We start from the raw sequence: 13,025 nt of genomic DNA, 5'->3' as shown, positions 1-13,025 counted from the left end.
TCAGTGTTATACTTGATACTAACATGTAGTATTGAACATGTTCACAAATCATACCTCTATTTCCTCTTTTCTTTATGCTTGCTGAATGGTAAATTTAGTTTACTCAGAGTACTCATCAAGCATATTCTTCTGTTTCTTTTCTAACTTCTGCAATCTTAGTTTTCCAGCCAGAGTACAGACAATTAAACACTTGATGATTTATTGGGTAAAATATGCAGATTTGTTGATAAATTTTCTAGGTCTTCTTCTACTTGCTTTTTGTTAAGTTAAGTTTTCTTGTTCTTCACTACTTTTTAGTTATCTATAACTCTTTTTTGTATTTTTCTAGGTTAGACATTTTTATATAAGCAGTTCATCTACTCAGCCACTTTGGAATCCGTCATTATTCTCCCATTCCAGCTCCTTTATTAATAGGTGTACTTCTATAGTGTTACTCTGCTGTATAGCTTTGATGTACTCTGATGTTTAGCTCTGCTCATCCTTCACTATGGAAATTGCCACTGCAGGGGCATAGACAGCTTTTTTTATTTGGAGAGGCTGGAGTTAAAAATAATAATAGATGCTGAATTTCACTTTTAATGAGTAGTTTTGTATCATAACTAAATTTATGCACTTTTAATAAAGTGAGATAAATGAGCTTCTGTTCCAAACTCAGTGTTTCCTTTATATATTAAAGCAATCTAAATTTTTCGGAAGGGCTAAAGCCCTCCAAACCCCCAGTTATCGATGACCATGTAATGTGCTGTGTTTCCAAGTTAAAAAGCAATTTTTCTAACTGCCAACCTTGCAAAGGAAATGTGAGAAGCTGAGAACTGGTTTCTGTCTTCCCATGCAGTAAGCTGCTTCAGGCCAAATTATGGCCCATGCAACATCACCAATGGATGTAACCAAGGGTATAAATTTTGTCTGCAGCATCTTTACTATGAGACATGAGATGGAGAGAACCCCTTGTGACTTTCAGATCCCCAGTTGGGTTCTAGTAGTTAGAAAACTATTATTTTACTTCGCTGGCGAACAAAATTAATATGGAGTTAATGAAACACAATAAACAGGTTTCTTTTCAAAGTAATTTGTACAGCCCCTTTCCAGAGAAAAGCTTGCATTCTAGCACGTATCAACTCGTTATGCTTCCTCTCCTCACCTCCTTAAGTTTACTGTGTACACCTTAACAACAGTAGCAATGGTTGGTTCTTGCTCCTTGCATTTTTCTTTTTCAATTTAAAGTAATTTAAACCAAATCCTTCCCCCCACGTTTCCTTGCAAGCATGGCTGCTGCAATCATGTGCTTAAAGTTATTGTGTATGTGATAAGAGCTAGAGCTACCTGATGAGACAGTGATCCTGCAGCTGAGTCTGTGTGAGTGGATCCATGTTTGCCCAGAGCCGCACTGACTCCAATGGGGCCAAATTCTCCTCTCATTTACACCACTGGCTTCACTTGGAAGCTGGTATGTAAATGAGGATTATTTGCCCCATTAACATTTGTCACAGTATCATAAATCCTGATTCTGGTCTTGCTAGTAACTCCACTGTAGTCAGTAGAATTATGTTGGTGTAAAACCAGGGTAAGTGGTAAAAGAATCAGGCATTAGGAATAGGGCCGCAGTAAACGGGGGAATTACTGAAGCTACAGCAGTATTTTTAAATTATCCGTGGAGCCATATTCTGCCTTTAGTTACACCAGTGTAACCCTATCATCTTTTGTGGGGCTGCATGTGTGCTACTGAGGGTATGGCGCAATCAGTGTGTTTTGGACAGAGCCAGCTACCCCATATGTTTGGATGGGAAATGGATCATAAAACGTCTACAGACTGTTGTTCTTCTGTTGCTAGACTGAAGCAATTAGCTGTGTGGATCCACATACAGTATGGGGGCCCTACTCAGTCCAAAATATGTTAGGTCAACAGGGTATTTTTTTTAAAAAAAGGAGTGAAAGGTGCTGTTTCCAGTTCAAAGCTAAACAGACTAAAAACCTTATTGTAATGACACCTAGCATATGTAGTAAGAGTCTTTCAATCACCAGAAGCATCTGTGGCAGAAAATAGACACTTAGGGAAGGAAGAAGGTTCCAGTTTAGGACTATGGGTTACTCCAGGCCGCTAGGTCGCTTTTAAAAGCAATGCCAAACTCATCATTTTTATCTTGGCAAATTCAGTATGAGTAATCTCAGTTTTGTGCAATTTTGCACACTACTACTGCATCCCAGATTTTTGCTTTTGTAAAAAAAAAATGGCTATTTTTGCATTGAAAAACTGAAAACTGCACATTCTTGCATATTTTTAATGTCAAAGTAAGCACTGTTCAACATCTGGCATCTTTTTGCTGGAAAAGAGGGGCAATTTCCCTTAATTTTTAAAAAATATATCACTGATTTTTCTACCACAATGGGCCCATTTTCAATTTTGAAAATAGAAAGGGACCCTGGGGCAATCCTTGAATTCAAATAATTTTTCCCTTTTTTCAGACTGTATCTCCCAGCTCTGGTTGCCAATCTTCCCTGCAATGAGGTATGCGCACTAAAGAAGAGGAAGTTAGTTTGAGGCAAACTGATTTCTATTTGGTTCACACTTAAATACTCTCTCCCTTGTGTACTACTACTACCACTAAAATAATAATAATAATAATATGTAGCAGAAGGGTTTTCATTGGTAGATCTGACAATGGGAGAGCACTATCATTATTCCCCTTTTACAAATGGTGAAACTGAGGCATAGAATGGTGAAAAATGACTGGCCCAAGGTCACCCAGCAGCCAAGTCAGAAATAGAACTCAGCTATCCTGAGTCCCAGTCCAGTGCTCTGTCCACTTGGCCACTGTCAAGGTTCCTTCCACACTCTGAACTCTAGGGTACAGATGAGGGGACCTGCATGAAAACCCCCTAAGCTTATTTTTACCATCTTAGGTTAAACTTCCCCAAGGTACAAACTATTTTACCTTTTGCCCTTGGACTTTATTGCTGCCACCACCAAGCGTCTAACAAATATATAACAGGGAAAGAGCCCGCTTGGAAACGTCTTTCCCCCCAAAATCCTCCCCAAACCCTACACCCCCTTTCCTGAGGAAGGCTTGATAAAAATCCTCACCAATTTGCATAGGTGAACACAGACCCAAACCCTTGGATCTTAAGAACAATGAAAAAGCAATTAGGTTCTTAAAAGAAGAATTTTAATTGAAGAAAAAGTAAAAGAATCACTTCTGTAAAATCAGGATGGTAAATACCTTACAGGGTAATCAGATTCAAAACACAGAGAATCCCTCTAGGCAAAACCTTAAGTGACAAAAAGACACAAAAACAGGAATATACATTCCATTCAGCACAGCTTATTTTATCAGCCATTTAAACAAAACAGACTCTAACGCATATCTAGCTAGATTACTTACTAAGTTCTAAGACTCCATTCCTTTTCTGTTCCTGGTAAAAAACAACACACAGACAGAGATAACCTTTGTTTCTTCCCCGCCTCCCGCTTTGAAAGTATCTTGTCTCCTCATTGGTCATTTTGGTCAGGTGCCAGCGAGGTTATCCTAGCTTCTTAACCCTTTACAGGTGAAAGGGTTTTTCCTCTGGCCAGGAGGGATTTTAAAGGTGTTTACCCTTCCCTTTATATTTATGACAGCCACACTGCATCCCAATTAGTAGAAGAACATCTGAGATGGGTCAGAATGGACTCATGTTGTGTTGTTTTACTTTTGAAAGGGAAAAACCAGTCAAAGTATAACTGACTACTCAATGTACTTACAGAAACAGAATTTTGGGAGTCATCTGCCAGAAAACTGAAGCTATGATCCTGCTTCTGTTAGAAATTAAGTAACTTGCAGGAACAGGACCTTAAATTATATCAATGACTTCGTGAAAGAAGGAAAGTAAAAATATAGATAGATATAAAAATTACAATGTGCATCTTTTTGTCTTTAGCTTTTAGGACCTATCACCACTAACCTACACAATCTGAACAACAAATCTTGAATGCACACAGATTTAAAAAAAAAATGGCTTGCTCAAAAATGGTTAAAAGCCCTGCAATTTTTTTTGCAAAATACTTTTAAATAACAAATATATCTGAGGAAATAAAACTATATCAAATTTGAAGGAAAATTAAATTTGAGGGTATTCTTGAAGCAGCAGGACAAGTTACATTAATTGAATACAATATTCATTGTGAATTATTCACTGTGCATTAATATTTGGTTTGTAATTGATACTGAATAATTCAGTTCTGCAACCACAGAGAAAAATAGAGTATCCATTAAATGCTTTATTAGTATTTTTAAATATGTCTTATGCCTTAGTTTATCACTGTTTCATTGTGGATTGGAAGATCTAAATTATCTCCCTTTTCCAGACAATTTATCACAAAACTATCAGCAAGATGCCTCCATTGCATTTGGGAGACTCCCTCAGGAGAATATGATGAGTGTATGCTAGTTAGTTTCCATCGGTCAGTCTCTTCTCAGCAGATTCAGAGAGGCACTGTATACCAGCTTGTGATTCTCTTCTTTCTCTTTCTCTGCTATCTGACAATTATTTCTCCATGTTATTAGCTCCTCTTTTTTTACACTACATTACCTGAGTTGTTTTTTTAAACAGTAGCATCTTCTTCTGTACATTTCCTTACTTAAACTATGCTATTTATTCATTCATTTATCCAATTCTGTGATAATGGTGCATTTATGTTGTAATTGCTTGCTAGAAAATATGTTCCCAGAAGGGCCAAAAAAGACAGACAGTTTCAACTGAGTAAAATCAGCCCTCCCGCCCCCTTTTATGAAAGGATTATATGAACATTCCTGACTATCAAGTATGTAGTATGATGGCCATCCTTTCATTGCTACCTATAAATCTGAATTTATTCCTCTCACCAAAGAAAAGCAATACTCTGTAACTGTAGCCCAATCAGACTGCTGAAATGTGTCACCTGTCATTTCTGACCCACCCCTCTCAGAACTTGGCTGTTGTATCTTCCAGCCATAGGACATGTGCTGTCATTATCAGCATAATATATACATGATTACAATGAAATCCAAAAAAACTGAGAAAAGAGCAAAATCACTGAACAAAATTATTGTTGTTCTTAGACCTCTCCAAATATTTGTCCACTTTGCTGGAATTTTCCAAATCCCTAAATCAAATATATTTCAATGGGCGCAATATACAAATGTGATGTGTACACAGTGTAGTACATACAATAGAGATGTGTTTGGGTCTGGGGTTTATCTGCACTGCAGTGCTGTAGCTTTGTTGCTTTCGGATGTAAATCACAAACCTTGAGATTTTGTACTTCTCACTATCTGGCATTTATTACCACATGTACAATTCTTTCCGAATGGAGACAGCCAATTAAAATCCACAGGCACAAATTTTTATTCTCAGAGTCAGCCCATTTTGTATTGTCTCTTGTAAAATTAAACATAAGAAGTGCAGAGTACTGTAAAAGATCTATACTTTGCTGACATCATCAGGTACCTTATGTAGGTTTTTAAGGCGAACAAGTAGATATCCACAGGTGAGGTGGAAAAGGGATAATACGTGAGTGTGTGTGTGTGTGTATATAATGATCCAAATCCTCAGATCCTTACTTAAACAAAGGAAGAAGGCAGAGTGTGGTTGAGGTACAAGAGTGGGAGTCAACTAATCAAGTTTCTTTTTGCAGCTCTGCACAGGTTTACTGTGCAAACATGGAGAAACCACTGAATCATCTGTTACAGGGGATAATGATACATCCCTACTTCACAGGGGTGATGTGAAACTAAATTCATTAATGTTGATGAGGTACTCAGATACTACAATGATGAGCGCCATAAAACTGAAAATTCATGAATACTGATTTTTACTTGTCCATTTCCTGTTGATGTCAACAGAAGTTTGAGTGAAAACTGAATAAGGAATAGAAGATTGGACCTATTATAAATAACAATTTATTTAGTATCTACTGATTTATTATTCCACCTAGGTTTATTTACAACCTATATTGTAAGATCTCTGGGCACGTTTTTAGTAAGCTACCTGGAACAATGGAGTCCTGGGGTAACAAGGGTTACCATAATACAAATAAATAATCATTCCAGAGTAGCAGACACCAAGAAGAACTAGGAGAAGGTGCTTAAAGTGGTCTCTTTAAAGTATATATTTGGAGTGGTTAGAATATATATTTACAATATTTAAAAATGCTTCCAAATCAAAGGACTCTAGTTAATACTCTCTACAGTAACACAGTTATGCATACATGAGGGTAATTTTACGGTAGAAATACATCAGTTACAATTTCTGCATATAATTTTGGAAAAGGAATGTGTGCTATTTAAGGAATGTGTTTGCTCTGTAAATAAACTTGAAATGCAGCTCTAAAATCGATGCTACTAAATGTAATATCCCAATAGTCCACAACCCATGCACTCCATTCACTCTAATACAAGCCCGAGCTTGACTAGGCTGAACGTGATGCGACATCATGTATATTAGAGATAAGCCCATATTCCAGAGCCTGTCTCTGATTCACCGCCAACATCAGTCTCCCCTTTTCATAGACTAATGAGCCTCCAAAGTACATAAAAAGCTCTTTTGTCTTTGTCACAGAATTGAAAAAGCCATATTTTAAGAGCCCCATTCTGATCTTTTCAGAGTTATGATGGAATATTTCTGACTACAGTATGCGTAAAGTACATATTGCTCATATACAGAGTGCAAGTCTTAAATCTGAGTGGCCCCACTGTGCAGAATGTGTGTGAGACTGTGGCAGCTAAGGTCCCCTGTTCTGAAATGCAAGGCTACCCACTGATGTGGATTTGTCAAGTATAGTAAGTTGCACGATGTATCTTAATGCAAGGTCTTGTCTAAACACAGTTTTGTACGGCTTTAACTATATCAAGTTGAAAGATGCTTATGCAAGTAGAGCTAATTCCCATACATTTACAGGAATAAGCACTAGTCATCTTTATACTGATATAACTGCATCCACACTAGGGGTTGTACCTATTTAACTATTTTGATGAAAAATCACATACTAAACTGAAATAGTTAAGTCAGGTACAAAAACTGCATGTGGATCAGGCCTAAGTCCATGTGATACAAAGGGGCATTGGCTGTGGGCAAATTTTACTACTAATCCTCTTAAATATTATTACTATATCTATGAAGTAATTATTTTAACTTGTATATGACCAAAAACCAAATCTCACCATTTATGTCGCCTGTGAGCATCAATCCTCTGTGAAGCCAGCATTGTCAAGATGTGGTGGAGTCACAAAGCCTTGCACCACAGGAACTCCCTTATTCTTTCCCTTCCTCTTTGCATCAGTCATTTTCTTCCTTTTGGTTTCTTCTCCTCTGCAGTATGTTTCCCTTCTCCCAAGTCAATCCTCTCTCATCCCTATTTTGCTCTCTATTGCCCCACCTCTCTACTCCCCTTTATCTCAAAGGGTGCATCTACACTGCAATAAAAAACCTGGGGCACAGAGTCTCAGAGCCTGTGTCATTTGCTTTGGCCTTGTGGGGCTTGGGCTGCGAGGCTGAAAATTTCAGTGTGGACATTCAGACTAGGGCTAGAGCCTGGGCTCTGAGGCCATGTCTACACTACGAAAGTACTCTGATTTTACAGAAGTCGATTTTTGGGTACAGATTGTGTAAAGTCGAGTGCATGTGTCCACAGGAAGCACATTAATTCGGCGCTGTGCATCCACAGTACCGCGGCAAGCGTCGACATTCCAAGCGGTGCACTGTGGGTAGCTAAGCCACAGTTCCCGCAGTCCCCGCTGCTCACTGGAATTCTGGGCTGAGCTCCCAATGCCTGATGGGACCAAAAATTTGTTGGGGTGGTTATGGGTAAATGTCATCAGTCAACCCTCCCTCTCTGAAAGCAACAGCAGACAATCATTTTGCGCCCTTTTCCCTGGATTGCCTGAGCAGATGCCATAGCACGCCATAGCCTGTTCAGCTCACTGCAGCAGTTATGACCACTGTAAACACCTCACACATTATCATGCAGTTTATGCAGAACCAGCACCTGAAAAACCAGGCGAGAAGGTGACGGCAGCACGGTGATGAGGACATGAACACAGATTTCTCTAAAACCAACAGTCCTCAGCAATTTGGAGATCCTGGTGTTACTGGGGCAGGTTCATGCCATGGAACGCTGATTCTGGGCCCGGGAAACAAGCACAGAGTGGTGGGACCACATTGTGTTGCAGGTTTGGGATGATTCCCAGTGGCTCTGAAACTTTCGCATGCGTAAGGGCACTTTCATGGAACTTTGTGACTTGCTTTCCCCTGCCCTGAAGCACAAGAATGCCAAGATGAGAGCAGCCCTCACAGTTCACAAGCGAGTGGCAATAGCCCTGTGGAAGCTTGCAATGCCAGACAGCTACCAGTTAGTCAGTAATCAATTTGGAGTGGGCAAATCTACTGCGGGGGTTGCTGTGATGCAAGTAGCCAACGCAATCATTGATCTGCTGCTATCAAAGGTAGTGACTCTGGGAAATGTGCAGGTCATACTAGATGGCTTTGCTGCAATGGGATTACTCAACTGTGGTGGGGCTATAGACGGAATGCATATCCCTATCTTGGGACTGGACCACCAGGGCAGCCAGTACATAAACTGCAAGGGATACTTTTCAATGGTGCTGCAAGCACTGGTGGATCACAAGGGACGTTTCACCAACATCACAGTGGGATGGCCGGGAAAGGTTCATGACGCCCATGTCTTCAGGAACTCTGAACTGTTTAAACAGCTGCAGGAAGGGATTTACTTCCCAGACCAGAAAATAACTGTTCGGGATGTTGAAATGCCTATAGTTTGCCTTAAGGGGTAGGGACCCAGCCTACCCCTTAATGCCCTGGCTCATGAAGCCGTACACAGGCACCCTGGACAGTAGTCAGGAGCTGTTCAACTACAGGCTGAGCAAGTGCAGAATGGTGGTAGAGTGTGCATTTGGACATTTAAAGGGTCGCTGGCGCAGTTTACTGACTTGCTCAGACCTCAGGGAAACCAATATTCCCATTGTTATTGCTGCTTGCTGTGTGCTCTACAATCTCTGTAAGAGTAAGGGGGAGATGTTTATGGTGGGGTGGGAGGTTGAGGCAAATTGCCTGGCCGCTGAATATGTGCAGCCAGATACCAAGGCAGTTAGAAGAGCACAGCAGGAAGCACTGCACATCAGAGAAGCTTTGAAAACCAGTTTCATGACTGGCCAGGGTACCATGTGACACTTCTGTTTGTTTCTCCTTGATGAAAACCCGCACCCTTGGTTGACTCTAAATTCCCTGTAAGCCACCCACCCTTCCCCCTTCGATCACAGCTTGCTTGCAAAGGAAATAAAGTCACTATTTTTAAAAAACATGTATTCTTTATTAATTGATTATAAAAATAGGGAGATAACTCACAAGGTAGCCCGGTGGGGTGTGGAAGGAGGGAAGGAAAAGGCCACTTTAAAACTTGTTGAATGACAGCCTTCTGTTGCTTGGGATGTCCACTAGGGTGGAGTGGTTGGGTGCCCGGAGTCTCCCCCCCCCCCCCACCTGTGTTCTTGGGCTTATGGAACTTGGGGAGGAGGGAGGAAAGTTAAACAGGGGCTGCAGCGGCAGTCTGTGATCCTGCTGCCGTTCATGAACCTCCAGACACCGAAGCATGTCCGTTTGATCCCACAGTAGCCCCAGCGTTGCCTCATGCCTCCTCTGATCTTCCTGCCGCCACCTCTCCTCATGTTCATCAGCCACTTTTCTGTACTCTGCTATTGTGTCCCTCCACACATTCTGCTGAGCTCTGTCAGTGCTGGACGACTGCATGAGCTCAGAGAACATTTCATTGCACGTGCGTTTTTCTCGCTGCCTTATCTGAGATAGCCTTTGGGACGGAGGAGGGAGGCTTGAAACATTTGCAGCTGCTGGAGGAAAAAGAGGGAGTGAAGTATTTAAAAAGATAAATTTTACAGAACAATGGCTATACTCTTTCACAGTGAACAACACTATTCACGTTACATAGCACATGTGATTTTGGTACAAGGTCACATTTTGTATCTTATATTGAGTGCCTGCAGCTTTGGTGTTAGAGATCACACACACAGTGCCAGGCAACAGAATTCGGCTTGCAGGCAGCCATGGTAAGCCATAGTCTTTCGGCTTCTGCAACCTTCATAACAGCAGCGCCCTCCTCTCCTGTACCAAGCAACGCATGTTGAGTTGGCTATTTAGTGCTGTGGTTTTCCTGTTAACGTGCAGCAGCAGAAACCAAACTAACTGCCCCCATACAATTCTCTGGGATGATTGCTTTACCCCTCACCCCACCGCGTGGCTGGTATCAGGGAAGATCCCTGCTAGCCAAACGCGAACAGCTCAGCGCCAATGCCCCCCGCTGCGTGGCTAACTGCAGGGAGGATTTATTTTTAGCCACAGGCAGACAGCCCAGTAGGAATGGCTACCTCTGAATGTTCCCTTAATTAAATTCCCCTATTTCAACCAGGTTACCATGAACAATATCACTCTCCTGAGGATAACACAGAGATAAAGAATGGATGTTGCTTGAATGCCAGTAGACACCGGGACCATATGCTGCCAGGCTTTGTCATGCAATTATGCCAGATTACTTGCTACTAGCATGGTGTGGTAAAGTGTCCTACCATGGAGGATGGAATAAGCCTGCTCTCCCCAGAAACCTTCTGCAAAGGCTTTTAGAGTACCTCCAGGAGAGCTTCATGGAGATGTCCCCGGAGGATTTCTGCTCCGTCCCCAGACACTTTAACAGACTTTTCCAGTAGTGGTACTGGCCACGAATGCATCCCAAGTCCTCAGGGCTACTTAATTATTAAAAAATGCTTGCTTTTATAACATGTATTATATTTAAAGAGGTACACTCACCAGAGGTCCCTTCTCCAGCTTCGTTGGGTTGGGAGGGTAATTCAGTCAGGATGATAAAAAGATCCTAGCTGTCGGGGAGAATGGTGTGCTGTGCTCTCCTCAAGCTTGTCCTCCTCCTCATCTTCCCCATCTGCAAAATCCTCAGGCATGGCGGAGAGTACCCCATCATCGGAGTCCACGGACAGGGGTGGCAGCCCCCCCTAGCATTGCATGTAGCTCAGCATAGAAGCGGCATGTCTGGGGCGCTGTCCCGGAGCGTCCATTTGATTCTTTGGTTTTCTGGTATGCTTGTCTGAGCTCCTTAAGTTTCATGCAGCAGTGTGTTGCATCCCTGCTGTAGCCTCTGTTCCTCATGGCTTCGGAGATTTTTTTAAATGTTTTGGCATTTCATCTTTTGGAACGTAGTTCTGATAGCACGGATTCCTCTCCCCATACAGCGACCAGATCCAGTACCTCCCATTCGGTCCATGCTGGAGCTCTTTTTTTTTGATTCTGGGACTGCATGGTCACCTGTGCTGATGAGCTCTGCATGGTCACCTCTGCTGATGAGCTCGCCTGGCCAAACAGGAAATGAGATTCTAAAGTTCCCGGGGCTTTTCCTGTACACCTAGCCAGTGCATCCGAGTTCAGAGTGCTGTCCAGAGCAGTCACAATGGTGCACTGTGGAATAGCTCCTGGAGGCCAATACCTTTGAATTGCATCCACACTAACCCTAATTTGAAACGGCGATGTCTATTTCAGCGCTAATCCCCTCATTGGGGAGGAGTACAGAAATCTGTTTTAAGAGCCCTTTATGTCGAAAAAAATTGCTTCGTTGTGTGGACAGGTGCAGGGTTAATTGATTTAACTCTGCTAAATCAGACAAACGCTGCTAAATCAGACAAACTCATAGTGAAGACCAGGCCTGAGACTTGCCCCCCTAGTGGGGTTTCAGAGCACAGGCTCCAGTCCAAACCCAAATGTCTATGCTACAATTTTAGACCAGCAACCTGAACCCCACAAGCTCAAGCCAGCTGACCCAGGTTAGCTGCAGCCATGTTGCAGATCTTTTATCTCAGTGTAGACACATGCAAAGCTTCTTGGGCAGGCTGCCTAGTCCCCCCAACAGAGAAAATGGCAGGTCTGAACCCTTAGATTTTTCTTTTAAAAGCTTCTTTTTACAGAGTCTTTTTCCAGAACAAAAACAAATTAAAACAATTTAAAAAGTGTCACAATTGAAACCAACTTGCAAAATTCTTAAATTACTCTTTATCATGATAAAAATATACATGTTTATTTTTTCTGACATTTTCTAAACTTTTGAAGTGCAGATAAGCAGTGAGAGAGAGATTTTCAAAAAGAAGCCCCGGACATGCATGCAAAAATGCACATGCAGTACTCACCTGATTTACTGGATGTTCATGAATAAGTTTACTTTGGCACATTAAGGCCAAATCCTCACTACTGTAAATCAACAAAGCTCCACTGAAGACCAATCCTGCTCCCAATGACATCAATGGGAATTTTGACATCAATTTAATCATTAGCAGAACTGGGCGTTCTCTCATAGGTAGAATCCAATGTGATTGTCACGCACTGTATCCTCTCTGGGTATACTCCTATGCCTCAGTTTCCCCTTTTTCTGCACTTCTTGAAGTACTCACCCCTCACACAACTGTGTGTTCAACTAAAGACTAACTTTCCAGGGTCTGGTTTCTTAATAGGTCAGAAGAAACCATCAGTCATCTAGTCTGACCTTCTGCACTTTGCAAGCCACAGAACCTAACCCACCCACTCCCGTAAGAGACCCCTAACCTCTGGCTGAGTTACTGAAGTCCTCAAATCATGGTTTAAAGACTTCAAGTTACAGAGAATTCACCACTTACACTAGTTTAAACCTGCAAGTGACCCATACCCCACACTGCAGAGGAAGATGAAAACCCCCCAGGGTCTTTGCCAATCTGACCTAGAGAAAAATTTCTTCCCAACCCCAAATATGGTGATCAGTTACACCCTGAGCATGTGGGCAAGATCACCAGGCAGATAGCTGGGAAAGAATTCTCCATAGTAATTCAGAGCCTTCCCCATCTAGTGTTCCGTCTCTGGCCATTGGGGATTTTTGCTACTGGCAGTTGCTGATGGGCCACACGCCACTGTAGGCAGCCCTGTCATACCATCCCCTCCATAAACTTATCAAGCTC

General features: G+C 41.9%; 1 long non-coding RNA gene across 1 annotated transcript in view; it reads left to right on the top strand.

Annotated features, from left to right (window-relative positions):
• The window catches only part of LOC125636870 (uncharacterized), a 72,513-nt gene extending 71,709 nt beyond the window's left edge, over window positions 1-804 (top strand). The window contains exon 5 of the long non-coding RNA XR_007356742.2: window positions 329-804. This is a non-coding gene — a long non-coding RNA (uncharacterized LOC125636870). The remainder of the gene's footprint in view (window positions 1-328) is intronic.
• The last annotated feature ends 12,221 nt before the right edge of the window (window positions 805-13,025 follow it).

This window comes from Caretta caretta, chromosome 5, assembly GCF_965140235.1.
Source record: "Caretta caretta isolate rCarCar2 chromosome 5, rCarCar1.hap1, whole genome shotgun sequence".
NCBI lineage: Eukaryota > Metazoa > Chordata > Testudines > Cheloniidae > Caretta > Caretta caretta.
This window is presented reverse-complemented; position numbering and strand designations above follow the sequence as displayed.